This window comes from Nomascus leucogenys, chromosome 18, assembly GCF_006542625.1.
Source record: "Nomascus leucogenys isolate Asia chromosome 18, Asia_NLE_v1, whole genome shotgun sequence".
Lineage (NCBI taxonomy): Eukaryota > Metazoa > Chordata > Mammalia > Primates > Hylobatidae > Nomascus > Nomascus leucogenys.
In genome coordinates this window covers 30,794,566-30,818,778 of record NC_044398.1, presented here as the reverse complement: position 1 = coordinate 30,818,778, position 24,213 = coordinate 30,794,566, and the positions used below count along the sequence as shown (strand labels likewise).

At 35.8% G+C, this 24,213-nt stretch overlaps 1 pseudogene; it reads left to right on the top strand.

Annotated features, from left to right (window-relative positions):
* Positions 1-22,783: 22,783 nt before the first annotated feature.
* Positions 22,784-23,691, top strand: LOC100600521 (annotated as a pseudogene).
* Positions 23,692-24,213: the final 522 nt, after the last annotated feature.

Sequence of the window (24,213 nt, the reverse complement as noted above, 5' to 3'; positions counted from 1 at the left end):
AATAAGTAAACACATTAACAGTAAGTTAGAAAGGCATAAATGCAGGGTAAGCAGTATGAAAGTTTAAAATTTTAAATATGAGAATCAATTTAGGCCTAGATGAGGGGGCAACATTTGAGATAACTATAGTTAGACCCTCAGTCTTCAGAGAGAGTCAAAAGAAAAAATAATACAATGAGTGATAAAGGTCTCTTGCTTCCTTTCATTATGTCTCTTTTAGGAGATTGTGAGTCAGAATGGTATTACTCCCACATTTTAGACATCCCTACGTAAGTCATTGGCTGATGCATAATTGTGTGTCTCTTTATCTTCCACATGGTGAGATGCTGACAGCTCTGAAATTATGGCAATTGATAAGCGGTGACAGGCAGGCATAGTTGTGTGAGTTCTGGTTGGCCAGCCCTGAACAGCCATGTGCTGACCATGGCTGAGATGCTATCAGAAGTCCACTTTATATAAACAGGCTTCTCTGTGTGTGAAAAAATGATGCTACCAATTTGAACACCAAGAAGCTCTTCAAAATTCTAATGTAGTCCTTCCTTAGGACTGGCAAGTTTGGGGAATCCTTCCTCCACGCCCCCCCAACATCAAGCAGACAGATTCTGGCTGGCCAGCCTGCACAGACAAAAAGCTTACACTGTAGCCTCAACAGGAGACAAGATTCTTCCCCTAATGCTAGACTTCGATCTTGATTGTTTCATGAAATTAAATACTGTAAACAAAGCATTTTATTCAAATAATTCAAATATACTTCAATTACAGGAAATATATTAATATAATTAATCACATCAAATGCTCACATAAGAAAAAGTTTATGGTCAATACTATAAATGCTGTGAAGAGATCTGCAAAAATTCACACTTTATTCATGGCCGGAAGATGGCTCAACTCATTTAGCAACAATCTTCAGAGTTTTGGCCAGCAAAAGTACTTCTTGCTCTTACCTGAGTGAGAAAGGGTGTTTAAACCCATTCATGCCTGAGGTTGCAATTGTTTGAATTTTTGCAATCAGACCTTGGCAGTGACCTTGAGCAGTAGGATATAAATAACTCCCACATGCTTAGCGTTCCAATAATGGAACACTAGGCATAAATTGGAGGACACCTGTCACAGCAGTTCTATCCATTATCTCTCATTTAATGAGTGTAGGTATTCTACTACTGTGAATTTCCAAGTGTCTGTATGCCTTATTTTCCTTGTGTTTCAGACACAAACAGCAGTAACAATAGTTTCTCATTTCCATTCCAGGCTTATTCTTCACTTTGTTTTCTCAGTTAAAAGGCTGTATCCTCTGAGAGTCTTGACTTCTGATGTGATAACTAAACTCACCTAACTGTATATTCCCTATAGCTCTTGGTCCTCAATAGGTACTCAAATCCTGACTTTTGTGACAACACTGTCCTTTCATCTTACTTTTACAAGCTATGAAGCCATCCCTAAATGACATACTTAGAATAGCCCAGTTTGAACATTACATGAATAGAAAGATTCTCTGTGGATTTTTTCATGTGTTGCTTTTTTGGCTCAACATTCAGTTTGTTGGATTCAAACTTGTTGTTTGAGCTACTTATTTTATATTTATTTGACTTGTTTGTAGTATTCCACAGGCAGCAGTTTATTTGCCCATTTGAATGTTTAGGATAGTTAAATTCTTTCTAGTTTGGAGTTAAGAAAAATGGTGCTAAGAACATTCTTCTGCATATTTTCCTGGTGAAAATGTGCATATATTTCTTTACAGCATCTGATAGAAACAGACTTGCTGAGCCACAGAATATGAGTAGTTTCTAAATCACTCATGTCATACTGTTTTACAAATGTACACATTTATATTCTAATAGCAGTATGTGAGAACTCCCATATCTCCATGTACCTGCCATCACCACTTGTTATTGTCAAAATTATAGCTTTTGCCAATATAGTATGTATTGTTCTGAATTGTGATTATAATGTGCAAATCCCTGATTATTAATGATTACTTTCATATATATATTGGTTTGGATTTCCTATTACAGTTTGTTTACATTGTAGTTCTTTTTCCTGCTGAGTTATCTCTTTTCCTTTGATTTGTAGGACTTCTACAGTTGTCATGACTTTCAATGATTCAACACTAAGTTTGAAGCTTGCTCTATATTTTATTGACATACACTTACATTGAAAGGACTTTTTGAGGCCCAAATATGCTAAATTATCTATTATAAAAGGCTGTTGAAATTATCAAGTGCTTTTTTGATAACCATTAAAATTTTCATATATTTCTATTCTCTGTGATCTGTTAATGTTTTGACTGATATTCATTAGTTTCCAATATTAAACAAACCTTGCATTCTGGGTATAAACATATCTTAGAAACTCATTTTTCATATACTGCTAAATGGCACTTTGCTAATATTTTGTTTAGGAATATTCATATATGTATATATATATGTATATCCATGAGTAAAAATTTAAAGTATTTTTTGCATATCTTGTATATTTTTAAATTTTTGTGACAGGTTATGATAGTGTCTTGGATTGAGTTTCGGAATGTTTCCTCTTGATCTATTTATTGAAAGAATTTGTTTGATATGGAGAATCATCTTTGAAAAATTGGCGAAATTTGCTAAGGAAGCTATCTGAGACCTAAGTTTTTATTTAAAAAATACTTCACTTCTTTCTCAATGCATTTAATGATAATATGATGATTTCATTTTTTATTTATCCTTGAGTTAATATTTATCATGTATGCATGCATAGTTAACCATAAATTTTTACCTTATTAGCATAATATATTTATATTATCTTAATTTCTGCATTACCTGCAGTGATGCCTTTTTTCATCGTTGATATTATGCTTTCTCTTTCTTCACCTTCTCACCAGAGATGCACCAACTTTATTCATCTTTATAATTAACCAAGTTTTTGCTTTGTTTATCCTGTTATATATTTACTTACTTTTACATTAATTTCTAATATTATTTTCTTCCTTCTATTTTTCTTCACTATTCTTTCTCAAGCTTCTTGAGAGGAATGCTTCGCTCAATTATCTTCAGCCTTTCTTTCCTAACATAATTAAGATTGTAAACGTCCCACTAATTATGGCTTTACTTTTTTGTTTTTGTAGATATTCTTTTTATAATAAATTAATTTTAAATATATTCTAATTTCCATTATGGTTTTTCTGGACTCATATATTTCATAAATTCCAAATACATGGGGTTTTTCTAGCTGGCTTTTCTTATTTTTTTATAGAATACTACAACTACAGCCAAAGAACATAATTTATATGATTTCATCTTTTAAAAATTCTTGAAATTGCTCTGTCATCAGACATATGATCAGTTGGATTGGCATATAACTCATATGTAATTTAAAAGCGATTTTCCTTCAGTTTTGGGGTGCAGTATTTTATAAAGGCCAATTCAATTGAGTTACTGATTAGATTTATCAAATCTCCTATATGCTTATAAGTTTTTTAATCTATATGTGTATATATGTCTAAACTGCCACAGTTGCATTAACTCTCTCACTGTGATTTTGGATTTATCAATTTTCTGTTTTATTTATTTTAATTTAGTTCTATACATTATAAGGCTATATTATCGGGTACATTAATTAGACATATTTGTCGCCCCATCTCTATTCTCTTTACCCACCATTTTTGTCTGTTTTTTCCCTGTGGCGATGGAGCCTGGCAGTACCTTGTCTGTCTACATGACAGATCTTTTAATTTCCACTACTAGGTTCCTCTTTATGCCACCAAATAGCTTGTCTCTAGCAGCCCTTAAGCGATTCTGGTGCACAGGAAAACTTGAAAGTAAATAAAGTTAAAATCCCAGGGTAATCTTTTGACAAAAGGTCACAAGAGGAAATTTTCACATATCAAAGACTATTACTAACTAGTTTTTTCTTCCTGGTCAGAGCAACGATTTTAATATAGTGTAATTTCATTAACTCTGTCACATCTTATATATAATTTCTCATGTATTTTAATTATATATGTATATGTATATATTATATGTAATGTAAATTTCCTCCAAAATTTTACCTATCTACATTTATATCTATAGACCCATGATATATAGATATAAAGCAATTCCACTAAAAATCCCAAACTTTTTTGGTGAAACTTGACAAGCTGATCTGAATTTATTTGCACATGTAAAATGCCAAGAATAGCCAAGCAATTCTTGCAAAAGCATATGTTGAGAGAACTCAAACTGCAGCAATTAAAACATTGTGTTATAGGTGCAAAAGTAGATAAATAGCAAGCAAACTGATGGAAGAGAGTGGAGAGCCCTGAAAAAGATCTGTACGTAATAGCAAGCAGAAGGCACACAGCAGATCACTGGGGGTGGAAGTGGGGGTGAGGACAGGGGGAGTAGCCTTTTAGGATTATTAGGATTATTATTAATGAATTATTTTTAAGAGATAAAAATTGTATATCTTCTTACACCAGGTACATAACCGAACTTTTTCATGTGTATTAGAAAATAAAATGTGAAAGGAAACACTGTACAACTCTTACATGAGTATACAAAATGTGCTGATTCATTAATAGTAAGCAGTAATTTAGCATATAGATTAGGGGTGATAAAATATACTTTTTTCTGCTGAGTGACATAGAGCAAAATGTTCCTGTGGTATTTATGGGATGGAATCATAAAGTCCAATCCATAAAATGTTAAATCTCTATAATCTGAAAAGCAATAAAACTGACTTTTTATTTGCACCTTTAGGGACATAGAAGTGGTAGCAAACATATATTCACTGAAAAGCATGTTAACTTCATCAAAGCTGTAGGCTATTCCCTGGAGGAGAATAAATCTTGTGCAGAAACAAAACAAAGAATCCATTAGTAATACCCAGAAATTTAGAATGTGGAAATATAAAAGATAAATTTGGTAGCAGTGACCATTAAAAAGCAATTATTTTAAATTTATAGTACATTGCTGTAATATATATGTTTCTCATTTGAAATAGTAATATATTCTCTATATTAATTAATAATGGTTGCTATGAGTTGATGAAAATTGTTTCAAAGAATATGTGATCATTTATTAAATTTGTTTTAAGTTAGGCAGTTATTTGCTATGAGAAGGAAAAGACTTTTAATGAATCCTAATTAAGATGGAACATTCATAAAATAAACATAATTAAAATGTTCTGGAATTTCAAAATTCTAAAACTGTTTTCTAAATGACAGGAATAGAGTCAGGCCTGCATTTGAATCTTAGCTTTATCTTTCATAACTTCTGTGAATTCAAGCAAATTACTTAACTTTTGGGAGCATCAGTTTTTCCGCAGGTAAAAAAAGAGGCTAAATGTCTCTAAGAGTTTATCTAAGAATTAACCCAGATAATATGTGTGAAGAAATTAATACAGTGGTTGGTACAGTTAAAAATTCACAGCACGTGCTCTGTAAAGTTTTTTATCTTTATTTCGGCTATGCACAAAATCGATTACCATAGCACAACAAAATTTCCAGGCCTATGAGCAGAGGCAACCGAATCAAAAGAGTAAAAATGTTTAGAAAGAGGCATTGAGAAATGACAATCTTACCTTTTTAGTTTTTTGAAATTAGGCTAAAACATCCACTCTTTAATCAATAAGTATAATATTAGCTCTAAGTTTTTAATAGATGGCCATATCAGATTGAAAATTATCCCACTGTTGCTGGTGGTTCACTCAGAGATTTTATCATAAATTTGTTTTTCATGAAAAATAAAATTCTTTTTTCAGAAGATTTTTTCAACATCTATTGAGATGATCATATGACTTCTTTATTAATATGATGCATAACATTTAGCGATTTTCAGAAGTTAACTACATTCCAAGGATAAACTCCACTTGGTTATGATGCATTATTCTTTTTGTATATTGCTAAATTCAATTTGTTAATATTTTGATAAGGAACCAAATCTACCTTTATGAGGAATATTGGTCTGTAGATTATTTGTTGTTGTTTTACTTTGTGTCTTTTGGTGACTTTGGCTTTACTATCAGCATAATACCAGCCTCATAAAGTGAGAAATATTCTTCTCTCCTGTATTTTCTCAAATATTTTTTAGAGCTCATGTCATTTCTTCCTTAAATGTTTGACGGTATTTACTACTGAATCCACTTGGGCTTTAACTTTTCTTGTGAGAAATTTAAACTAGTAATTCAACTTCTTTACTTGATTTAGATGTGTTGAGATTTCTCCTACTTCTTCAGTTAGTTTTAGTGGTTTGTATTTTTTTTTTTTTTTTTTCCTTGAGAAAGAGTCTCACTCTGTCGCCCAGTCTGGAGTACAATGATGCAATCTCTGCTCACTGCAACCTCTGCCTTCTGGATCCAAGACAGTCTCCTGCCTCAGCCTCCTGAGTAGCTGGGATTACAGGCGCCCCCACCACGCCTGGCTAATTTTTGTATTTTTAGTAGAGACGGGGTTTCACCACGTTGGCCAGGCTGGTCTCGAACTCCTGACCTCAGGTGATCCACCTGCCTCGGCCTCGCAAAGTGCTGGGATTACAGGCGTGACCCACCATGCCTGGCCGTGATTTGTATTTTTTTAGAGAATCAATCCACTTCACCCATCATCAAATTTATTGACATATTCATAGATTTTTCCTTTATTATTCTTTTAATGCTTACTATATCTGTAAAGGTGGTCCCTCTCTCAATCTTGATATTAGTAATTTGTGTATTCTGTCTTTTTTTCTTGATCAGTTTAGGCAAAATTTTATCAGTATTTTCATTCTTTGGAAAGAGCCAGGTCTTGACTTGACTGTTTACATTTTGTCTATGACTGCACATTACAACAGCAGGGTTTAGTGGTTGTGACAGAGAGCATATGGTCTGTAAAGCTTCAAATATTTACTGACCAAAACAGTGAGCTGACCTCTGATCTACATCATTATTGATGTCCACTATGGTATTTATTATTTCCTATTTTCTATGTGCCTTAGATTTAATTTGCTCTTTTTTTTTAGTTCATTATGGTTGAAACACAGAGCACTGATTTGAGTTTACTTATTTCTAATACAGTAATTTAATGCTACACATTTCTCTCTAGGCTTTGTTTTATTTGCATCTCACATATTTGGATATATTGTGATTTCATTTTTTACATTGCTTTTTTACATTTTTTACATTAATTGAGTGTACTTTCTAATTTCCTTTGTGATTTAAAGTGTGAATCAGACAATGTAGTGTTTCGTTTCCACACATTTAGAGATTTTCCAGATTTCTTCCTGTTGTTGATTTCTAATTTAATCCTCTTGGAGTTTCAGAACATACTCTGAATTATTTCAATTATTTTAAATTGATTAAGACTTGTTTTATGGGCAAGCATATTATCCATGTTGGTGAATGTTTCAGGTGCACTGGAAAAGAATGTATATTTTTGTTCAGTGTTGTGCTCTTCACGTTTAAGTTAGGCAAAATTGGTTAATATTGTTTAGGTCTTCCATACATTCTCTATTTTGTTTACTTATTCTCTTACTTAGAGAAAAATAGTGAAGACTCCAGCTAGTTTTGATTTATGTATTTCTCCTTTTAATTCTGTATTTAATTTCTTGCAGCTCTGGTTTTCATTGTGTATACATTTGTAATTGATATATCTTCCTGTTATACTGTTTTATAATTTTGAAATGTCCCTATTTATCTCAGTTTTCATCTTAGAGTATATTTTAGCTGATATTAATTTAGCAACTTCACCTATCTTACGTTAATTGCTTGCATATCATGTATTTTTTTATCCTTTTACCTCAAACATTTTGATTTTTTGAACCTAAAGTACATCTCTGTTTAGACATCAAGTAACTGAGTCTTTTTTTTTTTTTTTTTTTTTTGAGACAGAGTTTCCGCTCTGTCACCCAGGCTGGAGTGCAGTGGCGTGATCTCGGCTCACTGCAAGCTCCGCCTCCCGGGTTCACGCCATTCTCCTGCCTCAGCCTCTCCGAGTAGCTGGGACTACAGGCGCCCGCCACCACGCCCGGCTAATTTTTTTGTATTTTTAGTAGAGACGGGGTTTCACCATGGTCTCGATCTCCTGACCTCGTGATCCGCCCGCCTTGGCCTCCCAAAGTGCTGGGATTACAAGCGTGAGCCACCGCGCCCAGCTGAGTCTTATTTTTAATACAATTAACAATCTCTGCCTTTTGATAGATTATTTACTCATTCACATTTAATATAACTGCCCATATAATGGCATATCAGGTCTGCCATTTTGCTGTTTGCTTTTGTCTTTTTTGTTTGTTCTCAGTTCCTTTTTTATTGACATTTTTGTGTTAAATATTTTATAGTACACCATTTTATTTTCTTTGTTGACTAGCTTATTTCTGTGCATTACTTTCTAGTGATTTTCTAGGAATTAAAATATTTATCTTTTACTCATGATAATATATTTCAAGTTAATACTTATTTACCTTGGTTATAGAAACTTTGCCCAAAAATAGTGGCGTCCTACCCCTCCCATGTAATAGTATTGTCATATGTAGTGCGTCTGTATATGTTGCAAACTAACAATGTGGTGTAATAAATGTTGTTTTCAAATAGTTCTTTCTCTTAAAAAATTAAGAAAAGAGAAGAAAAAAGTATATATAATACATAACCATAGTACTTATACTTTATTCATATGATCTTGTATTTACCAAAATATTTACCATTTCTGATGTCTATTATCTTTTCTGTGGATTTATAGCATCATTTTGTGTCATTTATCTTTGACCTAATGACATTTCTTTAGCCTTTGTTCTAGTCCAGGCCTGTTACCAATAAATTTTCATAGTTTTTATTTAAAATTGCCTTTGGTTTGCTTTTATTTTTGAAGGATAGTTTCACTGGATATAGAAACCTTGACTGACAGTTTAAATTTCTCTCTGGTTTCTCGTAATTTGTGATTCAAAACTGTATGTTTTTAAGTGATGTGTTTTAATGGCTCTAAATTCATTTATTTATGTTTTTATAATGATTGTTTTTTCTTATTGCTGCTTTAGTATGCAATTCATTTGCATGGACTCAAATTATGACATTTCTCCCCCATATAAAGTAGAGCTGCTGCTATTTCTACATAGCGTTTTCTTTGTTTTGCTTTCAAATGTATATGTATATATTCACACGTATATTTGTTTTTTATTTCTATTTATGTATACACACTTTGGCCTGGCTCTCTAGGGAGTTTTTCCTGAACCTGGGTATTTCAGTAGTCAGTCACTTGATTTGCAAAGATTATTCTGACAACTGAAGCCCTTTGCTCTTTGTGTAGATTGAATAATACACTATAGTTATAGCAAAATTGCGGGTCTCCTTAAGGCGTTCCATTTTTGCTAGGCTCCCTAACATAGTTTAGCAGTCTGAAAGGATATGTGGATAGTAACTCACTAACTCCGTATGGTTCTTTCACTTCCAAAAATGTCCTCAGCAAAAGTTATAAACGTTGCTCTTATCTAATGCTCTAGCAGTTCTCTGTGAGTAAACATTTTTCAAGTTGTTGCCAACTTTTGTGTGTCTCCCTGAAAAGGTTGATGTTAATAATTTTGTTTTATTTTACTCTTGTTTTCTTCAGAAGAGAGTATCCTCCTCATGGTGCCTTTACTGCAAAGAATCCCACACTTTACATTTTTAATTTCTTTTTTTAATTTATTAATTTAATTTATTGCATAAATTAAATATATAGTTTTCAAAGTTTTAAGTATATAAATTCAATTCTCTGATGAAATTCTGCATATTGTCAACATTTTTATGTACATGAATAGTAGCATTTTCATGTCCACAGTGATAACTCCAATAATTGGATCATATATTAGATCTATGTGTCTATTTTCTATTTTTTTCTCTTGGTCCTTTTTTTTTTTCGACATGCTACATATTTTGTATAAAAAATTTTAAGGATTTGGAGAAGTTAATTCTTAGGCCAAGGCAGGGGAATCACCTTAATCAAATTAGGGACTGACAAAAACTGCTGAACTGCAGCTTTTATAAAGCCCTACTTACTCTGTTTCTAGAAAGAGGCCTTCTAATTTCTAATCCTGTAGAACTTAGTATGGCCTCTCTTTTTTGTATGCCCTGGACCCCAGTCTTGGAGTTCTCAAGGAAAACTGCTAGAAAATCTATACCGATTTTTCAAAGGCTTTTCATCTAGCTGAAGTGCAGAATTTTTGAGTTTCAGTCTATAGGTGCTTTGCACTTAATTTTAGGATGAAGACTTCACGAATCACAATGGGGAACTTGTAAAATTTACTGTTATCCCACTTTCTTGTAGGTCCTGAACTCCAACTTTTGTTTGCTCGACATTGGGATACTGCTAAAATTCTACTCTGGTTTTCAACAGTTTTCCATCTCTCTTCTTAGTCTTTTGGCCTTCACGGTTTAAAAAATGTAACAACTGCCTCAAGCTAAAACTATTAGAGTGTTAGGCTTGCTTCTTTGCTCCTCCTTACTTTCTAAGAACTTGGATCTTCAAGCACTTACTTTTATGAACAGTCCCAAACTTGAAATTTCAAATCTCTAGCCATGGAGGACTTCCAGATATCTTTGTCTCCTGGTCCAAGCCATCTGCTTGATTTGCAGCCTCTTGTATCAAAGCAAAAACTGTCAAACTTTTATTAGGAAAGATGCTTAAAGACTGCTATCTCATCTTTCTGTAGTTCCCTTCTCTTAGGAATCTTGAATCCTCAAATCCTGATTGCCTCAGGGACTCACTAATCATCAAACAGATTCTTTTTTGCAATTTATTTGTTTCATTTTGCATTTTTTTTCTGTGAGTCTTTTCCAAATTCAAGTTATTCCATTATCTCAAAGTGGAAGCAGTAAACATGTATTAATCACTGGTAGTGCAAGATGCCTTTCGTTGTTTCTTGGTAGAATTGTTTTGACTAGTCTTGCATTTAGACTATTTTTGTGAATTCTAAAATCAGTCTATCAAGTTTCTTAAAAAAAAACTCCCACGTTTCTTAGTCGATTTATTTTGATTGTTGGTAAGTTTGTTAAGATTCAACTTTATAAATATTGAGACTCAGACCTCTCATTTATGAATACATTATGAAATTATTCATATTTCCTTCAATGTTTGTATCAATAGGTCTTCAATGTGATCCTTTTCTATAGAAAAAATTATAATTATGTTGTATAGAAAATATAATATTGATTTTTTATGTTAATCTTTTATGTGACCATCTGACTGAACTTCTATTATTTCTAATAGTTTCCCTTTAATTTTTTTGGAATTTATAGACAATCATATTTTAAGAAAAAAAAGGAAGAGAGATATATTAGGCCAAAAATACATATTTTTCCTCTTTGTTTTCGAATTTTATAACTCCTGTTCATTTGTCTTATTGTATCACTTTAACTAGGACAATAACAAAAGTAGTAACAATGGTGAGCATTGTTGAATTTAATGGAATATATCTAATTTTTGCTGGTTTGACGATTGCTATAATTTTTCATTGGTTATCTATTATCAGGGTAACAAAGTTCTGTTTTATTCCAAGCGTTCTAAGAGTTTCCTGTCAAAAAACAGGCAGTGGTACTTCTTAAATACTCATGTGAATTTATCATCTTTCATCTAAGTGCTTGAAATTATATTATTCTGTTTATTATTGCAGATATAGGAAATATTATAGATTTTCTAAAGTCGAATCATCATTACATTCTTAAGCTTATTTAGGTAAATTATTAATTTAATACACTACTTGATTGTTTTTGTGAATATCTTATTTATAATTTTTTTAACCTATGTTTTTAAGAGAAACTGGCCAATAATGATTCCTTCTTGTATTATCTCTGTCTCCACTTTTATAAGAGGGTTATAACAACCTGTGAAAGTAGATGGGTACTGCTGCCCATTTTCTGTATTTTGAACAACTTGCATACAGCAAAAATTTATATTTTAATTTTAGGAATATTTTATTGCCCCATTTTAAATGTTTGCTCTTGCATCCTACTTGCATTACATGTATGTTAATGCAGTAATTTTGTTTTTATTTATACTCGTTTTGAACATTTGTAACATAACAATTATATTAACACTTTTCTAGTTTTCCTAAGGAGCACGTAGTATTATTTAATCCAATCTGAACTCACTTGAGATGATTAAATTCAGCTTCTTCCTATGTATTGTGATAATTTATACATTTGGATTTCTACTTTTCTTACTTAATGTTTATTATTTAATATACTTTGTTGTACAAATATGTTTATACCCATCTCTTACATTGCAAAATTGTTCCTTTTCAATTTATTCATTTCCCACTTTTCCAATCACAGTAATTTGCATATTCTGCTGTGTTCCAATATATTTGCATTCCTATCAATTCCATTTAATGTTAAATTTCCTTTTTATATATGTAGAAATAACATTAATGGTTAGCCATATTTTATTTTTCTACTTATTTACTGGCATCAATAAATATGCAAATTTTAATTTGCTTTTATCTTGCCACTCTGCAAACCTTTCACTCATCTTTCCCATTATATGAACTACTTGGCATCTTTTGAAATAATAATATAGGTTTTATTTCTTGTATGTTATTACATCATCCCATTCAGCAAAAGTCTTCTAATAATCTTTATTTAACACATTCTAAAATTTCATATCACACTATCAAAAGAACAAGAAATAACCATATGTTTAGTAATACGGGGGATACAACATTTTGTCAACAGCAGTTTTACTGGAATGAAGGGAAAAAAAGAATTAGGTGCAGGAAGTAGACAGAGCTATTATACATAACTCTGTCATCAAATTTTGCCTTGGATAGGAGCAAAAATGAAATCAACAGCAATAAAATCAGACATGAGCTCAGGGATGGAAAATAGGCAGTGGCAAGTTTTTCCTAAAGATGGATGACACCTTAGCAAGTGTTTATTCAAATGATCCAAAAGAGAATGCAAAGTAGATGAAAGAAAAGAAAACATGAGAGGGAAGTCCTTGAGTTAGCAAGAGGGAAGACATCATTGGTCTCATGGGAAGTTTGCCTTTGAGGGGAATAGGGGCAGCCATTCTCTTAGCTATGCGCAAAGAAAGTAGTGGATGGGCAGCTTGAGAGACTTACACATCTAGCACTGACTAAAATAAGTAAGTATGAGAGGCACAATGGGATTTTCCTAGAGCTGCATTGTCCAATATGGTAAGCATTTGCCGCATGTGGGGTTTAATTACAAATTAATATTAAATAAAATTAGAAATTCAGTTCCTCAAGCACACTATCCACCTCTCACATGCTCAATAGCCACATGTGGCTAGTGGTTACCCTAGTGGGCAACATATTTTCCATCAATGAAGCAAGTTCTACTGGGCAGCCTTGGCCTACATTGCCTCATGAAGCAATAAGTATACAATTCAGTATTAACTATTAATGTAAAGCTGGCAGGTCAGGGGATCCCTGGAAGCTCTTCTCTTCCTGCCAAAGTTCAGGTGGGTTGGAGAAATAATCTCATTGTAAAGGGATGACTGAAGGTCTCTGTATTAGGCCATTCTTGTACTGCTGTAAAGAATTACCTGAGACTGGGTAATTTATAAGAAAGTAAGTTTAATTGCCTTGTGATTCTGCAAGCTATACAGGAAGCATAGCGGTATCTATTTCTGAGGAGGCCTCAGGAAGCTTCCAATCATGGCAGAAGGTGAAGGGTGAGGAGGGACATCACATGGTGAAGGCAGGAGCAAGAGAGAGAGTCTTTAAGTGAGATCACACTCTGAGTTCACAGGAGATCTCATCCTTTAAAAGTGTGTGGCCAAGATCTTCTGTGAACTCAGGGTGAGAGCTCATCACCAAGAGGATGGCTCAAGCCACTCAGGAGGGATCTGCCGCCATGACCCAAATGCCTGGCACCAGGCCCCACCGCCAATATTGTGGATTACATTTCAACATGAGACTTGGACAGGGACACATATCCAAACTGTAACAGTCTCCTTTAGCTAAACTCCTGTGTAGCCGCGGAACTGGCAGCCTGCTATGGCTTCTTTTCCAACTTTGCTAGGTAATGAATAACAAGTTACCCTCTTGCTGCTTTAATTTGCATTTCTTCAATAACTAATGAGAATAAACTTTTTTGTTAGTTTGTTTCAACTCTAGGTAGTATTTCATTTTGTACAAATTTTACATTTCAAAGTATATTTTGCTTAAGGACATAAAATCTCATTTTTTATTGGGTTAGGATTTTAAAACTGTGTTTGTTATGCTAAAAATGCTTTCTCCCAGCTTGTCATTTTCCTTCTATGTATGTATTAACCAAGACATGTTTTAATGTTTATGTATTTCAGTGTGTTTTTTTCTTTTGTAGTTTTGGTCTTTGGTATGAGACTTTACCATCCTCAAATGAAATAAACTATCATTTTTCTGGCATATCTTTTTTAATTTAAATCTTTAATATGTACATATACACACAGAAACACATCTGCACTTACACACACATGGAATTATTTGGTGTAAATTATGAGATAGAATGTAACTTTGGTATTTTTAAAATATAAACTGGCTGTCATCTTAACATAATTTCTTAAATATTTACTAAATAATTCTTCCATTCTGCTTCAAATATATGTTCAAAACAGATTAAATGAGATGCTAGTTAATATAAGGAATATAAACCACAAATATATAGAATATACATAAGAAAGATATAGATATACATAAGAAAAATATACAGAAGAAACATTCTTCTGTATATTTCTTATATAAACTAGAATATAAGCCCAGATGTTCTTAATAAATCCACTAAGATATGATTTTTGGAACCACTCTCATAACTATTTGAATAACTGTACTTTTTAAATGCTCTGTAATATGTGTCAGTCTTAGTGTACTTTCATTCTGTTTTATAATTTTCTTTATTTTTTTTTTGGAAAAGCAACCATTTATTAGAACCAATACAAGAATATGAAAAGAGGGAAAATAGGAGGGTAGAAGAGGGGGAGAGAATGAGGTCTGCATCAGATATCAGTTATGGAAACACATAAATGCTTACTTTTTAAACATTTACATTTAAAAGGTGAACATATATATATAGACCACTCATACTTTTTTAAAAAAAATCAAAGGCAGACACGTTCGGCTGAAATAAAACCAAGAAACACAACCAAAACTCCCCCATAAACCTGAAAGTCCGTAGAGAATTCAATTTCTCATTTCCATTCAGAAATCTGGCTACAAAGTGATTTGTCTGCTAGTCAGGATGGTACAGAGTGCTGAAAGAAACCCAGCTCTTCAGTCTCTTAGATCCCATCCTGTAGGAAGTGGTGGGAAACCCCTCGGACCATGGTCAAGTCAGCTACTGGCTACTTGGCAGGACGTCAGACTGTGCTCTCTCCATTCCCCAGGACTCCACAGAACCGTCTGGTACTGCCAGTGCTGGGTGAACAGTGAGAACAGAGTCCACAAAACGCAGAGAACCAGAATGTGACTGCAAGGAGCCAGGACCTTGTGCTTTTTCATGGTTTACAATTCTAGGGCCAAGGAGAGAGAAAGGAGAAAGAGCCCTATTGGAAAGAGGAGCTGGCTGCGCCCCTAAACTGAGATGGAAAGAGTAAGGCTCTTGAGCCCACACCTGGGCAAGTAGAAATAGTGTCCAAAGTTTTCTCAAACCAGAGGGAAAAAAGGTCAAGGTTAGGTTCAGACTGCAGACACTGAGAAAGAGATGACAGATACTGAATACAGGGAATCGGATGAAGCTTTAAGGATCAATGCCCAATTCTGGGTGTTATACACACTTCTAGGAAAAATAATTCCAATGTAGCTTTTTGGGGGGGTGGAAATAAGGTGGTCACATTTATTCAATCAGCTGGTCCCTATGAGGAAGGAGAGGGTACAGATACCACAAAGGGGTACAGTCACCCAGCTGTCCCGGGTTCAGTTTGGGGAGTGGTAAGAAATGACATAAATCAAAACCATTGAAGGTTGCTTTGATCCTGAGACAGTCTGAGTCTGCTTCAAACCCATGGAGAATGGAACTTTAATCCCCAACCCGCAGAGAGAAATAAGCAGTAGCATCCCTGCCTCACGATTCCCTAATCCAATGTTCTTGAATCTGAAATGGCCTGCCTCTGTGAATGCAAGACATAGAAAATCCTAAATGCCTTTCCCAACAACATCCTAAGTAAGTCTGGACTAGTAAGATTCCAACATTCATAAAAACACTGTCAACATCTGAACTAGCAGCTTTCATGAGGGGTGGGCGGGGGGGGGCAGAGAATTTGCCGAGTGACTAAGTAGCTCCAGTCTTGGAGACAGCTCAGTGAGGACCAAAGCCTATGTGTCACACTTAAACTCCAGCTCAAGGCATCCTCCATAGAGGACCCTAAAATATTCTATTAACTTGATTTACAATGCCTCACAACACCCCTGTGAGGTAGGTCAGTATTATTAGCCCCATTTGACAGATGGGGAACTGAGGCATTGAAAGAAGTGACTTGCCCAAGGTCAGCCATTATGAATCAGTTGAGGAGGTGGGCACACAGAGTCAGCATCCACTCAATTCTTGTTCCATTTCCCAGAGCATTTTACTTCTCAGATTGCACTTGGGAGCAGAGGAAAGTTGGCAGGTACATCTCACTCTGCAAGCTAGATTAATTCAATCAACCCAAGAGTGTTAACTGAGGGCCTGTTATTTATCTAGTATAATGTGAGGAATCTTGGAAAACTGAACTGCTTTGGAAAGTCATATTATGGATGTTTTGAAAATAAAATTACATCTTTAACATTAAGGACATGAATTCTTTTGTAGAGAAATATTCACTTTATCTTAGAAAGTGAAGGACTAAGTCACACTGATTTCTCAAAGTTTTATATTGAGTAACCTGAATTCCTAAAATCCAGAAAGTAGGACCACATTCCAACAGAAACAATGAATAAGAACCATTTCCCCAATGGTGGTTATTGGTAGTGCTCTTATAAAGCTGCAAGGTTGGTGGAAGAAAAACTTTAGAGTGGTTTTATTATCTCCCAAAAAAAATTATTTTTATTGAAATTGTTGTAAAATTATAGATTAACTTGTGGAATACTGGCTTTTTAGTAATCTTGAGTGATTCTTTCTAGTAAAAGCATAAATATTCAGTTGAATATTTTAATAACCCAAAATACAATTTTTGTTGATTTCTTCATCTATCATTATTATGTTAATTTTATTTCTACTTATATTTTCTATTTTATGATTTAGATCCTTCTGACTTTTATTTTTCAAACAGATAATATTATATGGGAAACATACATTCATTATATTTAATTTAATCCTTTACTCAGTTCTCAATTTAAAAATAAAGTTTTTAATTATACCAAAATTGTATGGATGCAATTTATGTAAAATCTTTAAAATATTATAGATGAAGTTAAACTCCTAAAACATTATAGATGAAGCTAGAGTCCTTCCTGACTACCAACCACTGTCCCAGAATATATCCAGAGATAAAAATACAATTGTCTGTAGTTTTTCCTTATTAAATACATGAAGTGTATGCTTTTCTAGATATCTATTTATTTCTCTAGCTGATGCAGTATTGTAAAGTGTCAATTAAACAATAACTATCAAATAAAGTGAGTGATATTAAAAAGTAAACCACTCCCTTAAAAGGGATAGGTCCATTCTGTTTTCTGGATGAGCTTTTTAACACTTTTAATGCTGTTTATAATTGGAAGACCATAGTAAAATAAGAAACTTTACAAAGAATATTACAAGGTTAACATATGACTGGTAAAGATAGCATGAAAAAAGAAAACTACAGAATATACACCTTATAAGCATAGAGGCAAAATTTTAAAAATATATTACTAAATAGAATCCATTTCAATGATGCAAAATGGATCAAAGTTAGAAATAATTGTAATAAACTTTAATAGATGATAGTAAACATTTAAAAGAGGAAAACATTTTATCATCTAGAAAAAATGCCAAAATAATGATATTTAGATATTACGTTTACTTTAAGCAAACATGCAGAGACAAATACTCTCTCAGACAAAAGAAAGAAGGAAAGATACATTGATTCCTAGGAAGAAAAAGAAAGAGGGAGGAAGGAAGGAAGGAAGGAAGGAAGGAAGGAAGGAAGGAAGGGTGGGAGGGAAGGAAGGAAGGAAGCAAGGAAGGGAGGGAAGAAGAAGGAAGGAAGGAAGGAAGGAAGGAAGGAAGGAAGGAAGGAAGGAAGGAAGGAAGGAAGGGAAGAAGGAAGGAAGGAAGGAAGGAAGGAAGGAAGAAGGAAGGAAGGAAGGAAGGAAGGAAGGAAGGAAGGAAGGAAGGAAGGAAGGAAGGAAGGAAGAAGGAAGGAAGGAAGGAAGGAAGAAGGAAGGAAGGAAGGAAGGAAGGAAGGAAGGAAGGGAGGGAGGGAGGGACAAGGGACAAAAATTAAATTGAAACAGTGACACCTTGGTCAAAGACCTTTTGGTGGTAAGGTACAAAAATTCACATTTATTTTTTAAATAAGAGCTTAGAGAAAAGAAGTTACCACTATGAATATGCAGCAGCAACAAATGGAGACAAATGGCAAGGAGTTGCACCTCACAAGAGACTGAAACCATAAAACACACATGTTCAGAAACCAAGTCCCCCTCTCTCTCTCTTCGAAGATTGTGCTCTACTCAGAATGAGCTTCAGAGTGGAGACAACGTCTAAATAGTTGCTGGGCCAGGCACAATGGCTCATGCCTGTAATCCCAGCACTTTGGGAGGCCAAGGTGAGTGGATTACTTGAGCCCAGGAGTTCAAGACGAGCCTGGGCAACAGGTGAAACCCCGTCTCTACTAAAAGTACAAAAATTACCTGGGCATGGTGGTGCACACCTGTGGTTCCAGCTACTCAGGAGGCTGAGGTGGGAGGATCATTTGAGCCTGGGAGGTGGAGGTTGCCTCATTCGCCACTGCACTCCAGCCTGAGCAATAGAGCAAAACTCTGTCTCTAAATAAATAAATAAATAAACATCCTGAGATTTTGCTGAAGTTATCAGCTTAAAAAGCTTTTGGGCTGAGACAATGGGGTTTTCTAGATATAGGATTATGTCATCTGCAAACAAAGATGATGTGACTTCCACTCTTCCTATTTGAATACCATTTAATTCTTTCTCCTGCCTGATTGCCCTGGCCAGAACTTCCAATATTATGTTGAATACCAGTGGTAAGAGAGGGCATCCTTGTCTTGTGCCAGTTTTCAGGGTGAATGCTTCCAGCTTTTGCCCATTCATTATGATATTGGCTGTGGGTTTTTCATATATGGCTCTTATTATTTTGAGGTATGTTCCTTCAATGTCTAGTTTATTGAGAGTTTTTAACATGGAGGGATGTTCAATTTTATCAAAGGCCTTTGCTGCGTCTATTGAGATAACCATGATTGTTTAGTTCTCTTTATGTGATGAATTTTATTTATTGATTTGCATATGTTGAACCAACCTTGCATCCCAGGGATGAAGCCAACTTGGTCATGGTGGATAAGCTTTTTGATGTGCTGCTGGATTTGGTTGGCCGGTATTTTATTGAGGACTTTTGCATTGATGTTCATCAAGTATATTGGCCTGAAGTATTCTTTTTTTGTTGTATCTCTGCCAGGTTTTAGTATCAGGATGATGCTGGCCTCATAAAATGAGTTAGGGAAGAGTCCTTTGTCAGTTGTTTGAAATAGTTTCAATAAAAATGGTACCAGTTCTTCTGTGTACCTCCTCTGGTACAATTCAGCTATAATTCCATCTGGTCCTAAGCTTTTTTTTTTTTTTTTTTGGTTGGTAGGCTATTTATTACTGTTCAGTTTCAGAACTTGTTATTGATCTATTCAGGGATTTAATTTTTTCCTGGTTCAGTCTTGGGAGAGTGTATGTGTCCAGGAATTTATCCATTTATTCTAGATTGGCTAGTTTATGTGCATAGAGGTGTTTATACTATTCTCTAATAGTTGTTTGTATTTCTTTGGGGTCAGTGGTGATATCCCCCTATTGAAATGGGAAGGTTCCCATGTCCCCCTTGCAGGATGTGCAGCAGGGGGAGTGGCTCGCTTCTTTGGTGCCCCACTGCTCAGACCTCTAGGGAAGCATACAGATGGGCAGGTTGTGGGGCTCCGACCCCGTGGTAGTGTCTAGAGGTGGATGTTTACAGCTCCTGAAGCCCCAGTGGACATGTGCTACCATGTGCTCTTTTAGTTTGCCGTCTATAGGCAGCTTGTGTTAACCAGCTTAATTAGACCCTCTATCTTGTCGAAAGGACAGAGGGCTTTCTGTATTCTGGGTTCTTGTCTTGGTGTATGGGAAGAATTGGCTAACACCTGGGCTTGGAGAATGAGTGCAAAGTTTTACTGAGTGGAAGTAGCTCTCAGCAAATGGAGGAGCCAGAAGGGAGATGGTTTTCCCCTGGAGTCAGGCCGCTGAGTGACCCGGGGCTCTCCTTCGACCACCCTGGCCAAACTCCACGTTGTTCCACCAGTCGATGGCCTGCTGGGATGCTGGTGTCTGTTGGTGTGTTCTCCATGTCCTCTCAACGTCCAGCCACTTGTATCATCTTCCACCAATCTGCTCCTCTCGATGTCCAGCCACTTGTATGTCTGCCCTGCCCTCTAGGTTCTGAGGTTTTTATAGGCCCAGGATGGGGGTGTGGTGGGCCAGGGTGGTCTTGGAAAATTCAATATTTGGGCACGAAGGCAGGAGAGGCTGTCCTCACCTAGGTTTGTGGGCACAGGCCTGAAGGTGAAGCCCTAGCCAGGGACATGCCTTTCTCTACCCAGCACTTTCCTGCCCCCATCCCACATCATTATCATTTCTGATTGCATCTATTTTGTTCTTCTCACTTTTCTTCTTTTATTAATCTAGCTAGCAGTCTATCTATTTTATTAATAAAAAAAAACACCTCTTGGATTTGTTGATTTTTTGAAGGATTTTTCATGTCTCTATCTCCTTCAGTTCTGCTCTGATCTTGGTTATTTCTTGTCTTCTGCTAGCTTTGGGGTTTGTTTGCTCTTGGTTTTCTAGTTCTTTTAGTTGTGATGGGAGGATGTAATGTGAGGATCGCTTGAGCCAAATGCCCAACAATTCTTTAGCTGCATCCCAGGGATTCTGGTACATTGTCTCTTTGTTTTCATTAATTTCAAAAAACTTCTTAATTTCTGCTTTAATTTCATTATTTACTCAGGATAATAATTATAAAAATTTTATTATTTATTAAGGAGCAGATCATTCCATTTCCATGCAGTTGTGTGGTTTTGAGTGAGTTTCTTAGTCTTGAGTTCTAATTTGATTGCACTGTGGTCTGAGAGATTGTTTGTTATGATTTCAGTTCTTTTGCTTTTACTGAGGAGTGTTTTACTTCTGGTTATGTGATCAATTTTAAAGTAAGTGCCATGTGGCAATGAGAAGACTATATTTTGTTGTTGTTGGGTGAAGAGTTCTGTAGATATCTATCAGGTTCACTTGACTCAAAGCTAAGTTCAGACCCCAAATATCTTTGTTAATTCTCTGTCTTGATGATCTGTCTAATATTGTCAGTGGGATGTTAAAGTCTCCCACTATTATTGTGTGGGAGTCTAAGCCTCTTTGAAGGTCTCTAAAAACTTCCTTTATGAATTTGGGTGCCCCTATATTAGGTGCATATATATTTATGGTAGCTCTTCTTGTTGAATTGAACTCTTTACCATTATGTAATGCTCTTCTTTGTCTTTTTTGATCTTTGTTGGTTTAAAGTCTGTTTTGTCAGAAACTAGGATTGTGACCCCTGCTTTTTTCTGTTTTCTATTTCTTGGTAAATTTTCCTCCATCCCTTTACTTTGAGCCTATGTGTCTTTGCATGTGAGATGGGTCTCTTAAAGACAGCATGATGATGGGTCTTGGCTCTTTATCCAGCTTGCCGTTCTGTGTCTTTTAACTGGGGCAATTAGCCCATTTACATTTAAGCTTAGTATTGTTATGTGCGGCATATAACCAAAGGAATGTAAATCATTCCATTATAAAGATACATGCATATGTATGTTCATTGCAGCATTATTCACAATAGCAAAGACATGGAATCAATCCAAATGCCTCATTTCTATAAAAAATACAAAAGTTACCTGGGCATGGTGCCTCATGCCTGTGTTCCAGCTACTCAGGAGACTGAGGTGGGAGGATCACTTGAGCCAAATGTCCATCAATGATAGACTGGATAAAGAAAATGTGGTCCATATGCACCATGGAATACTATGCAGCCATAAAAAGGAAGGAGACCATGTCCTTTGCAGGGACATGGATGGAGCCAGAGGCCGTTATACTCAGCAGACTAATGCAGAAACAGAAAACCAAACACCACATGTTCTCACTTATAAGTGGGAGCTGAACAATGAGAACACATGAACTCATGGACGGGAACAACACACACTGGGGCCTGTTGGGGGAGAGGGGGAAGAATGGGAGCATCAGGAAGAATAGCTAATGGATGCTGGGCTTAATACCTGGATGATGGGTTGATCCATGTAGCAAACTACCATGGCACATGTTTACCCAGGTACTAAACCTGCACATCCTACACATGTACCTGGAACTTAAAATAAACATTGAAGAAGATTCAGCCAGGTGTGGTGGCTCACGCCTGTAATCCCAGCACTTTGGGAGGCCGAGGCAGGTGGATCATGAGGTCAGGAGATCGAGAACATCCTGGTTAACACGGTGAAACTCTGTCTCTCCTAAAAATACAAAAAAATTAGCTGGGCGTGGTGGCACTCGCCTGTAGTCCCAGCTACTAGGGAGGCTGAGGCAGGAGAATGGCATGAACCTGAGAGGCGGATGTTGCAGTGAGCGGAGATCGTGCCACTGCACCCCAGCCTGGATGACAGAGCGAGACTCTGTCTCAAAAAAAAAAAAAAAGTTGAAGAAGATTCACAGAAATGAGTTTGTGGTGCCAAAGAAAAGTAACCAGAGCAGTGCAGCAGCAGCCAGATTCTGAGATATTTGGCCATTCCACCAAACCTGAACCTTCTCTTCCTCTTTCCCAGAAAATCAGATCAAAATGTGGAAAAGTGGATTTGAAAGCTATGGCAGCTCCTTGTATTGGGGATCCAGCAGCTACATGCAGTCCCCAGGGGCCTTTGGATTGCTGACACCTTCTCAGGTGTTGAGCCCAACACATCGTACCCTGTACTATATCTAAGCTGCTTTCTGCCACTTTGATTGATGAAGTGGTTAAAATTGGGAATGTTGAGATTTCACAGTCGCTATTGTGGGGGATCATCCAACATGCAGAGAAGGCTCCAACCAATACTGTTTACAAAATAGATGACATGACAATTGCACCTATGGATGTTCGCCAGTGGGTTGACACAGATGACACCAACAGTGAATACACTGTCATTCCTCCAGAAAAATATGTCACTGTGGCAGGCTATTTGAGACCTTTTCAGGACAAAAAGAGCCTGGTACCCTTTAAAATCATGCCCCAGAGGATATGAATAAATTCACCACCCATATTCTGGAAGTGATCAATGTACACATGATACTAAGCAAAGATAACAGGGAGCCCTCAGCAAGGAGAGCATCTATCAGCAATCCAGGAATGAGTGAAGCAGGGAAATTTGGTGGGAATAGCTTCATGCCAGCAAAGGACCTACTGTGGCCCAAAACCAGGTGTTGAATTTGATTAAGGGTTGCCCAAGACCCAAAGAATTGAACTTTCAGGATCTCAAGAACCAGCTCGACCACATGTCTGTATCCTCAACCAATCAAGCTGTGGATTTTCTGAGCAATGGGGGGCACAGCTATTCTACTGTGGATGATTATCATTTTAAATCCACAAATGCAGAATAACTGGATCTAATTGGGTGCCTGAGCTATTTTACAGCTGGACCTAGTTTCACACTTTGTTGTCTCCCACTGTGCATATGTTTGGCCAGGTGGCTTCTAGGAAGTAGGTGTCATCTATATAAGGTGTCCACTGACATCCTTTTGAATCTTACTGCTCTTCTGTTTTATTTTGTTTTGATTGAAGCTCAGGGGGAGATGGGCAATTGACAGGGATGAAATCCAAGGTGGAATTTCTTGAAGAAGTTACAAATAAGTCTGTTACAACATCAAAATAGATGGACTTGGAAGGATGCTTCCAGTAGGGTACTTAAATAATGCTCGGGTACTTAAATAATGAAAGTACTTAAATAATGCTCAGGTACTTAAGTAATGCTCAGGTACTTAAGTAATGCTCAGGTACTTAAGTAATGAAAATACTTAAGTAATGCTTAAATATTTTTTTCTTCTTAAAATGTTTCCTGCTGAAAGATTAGCAGGACTAGGCCCTGTGGGCCAAGCGCTGGAGGAGAAACCCACTGGCCTCTG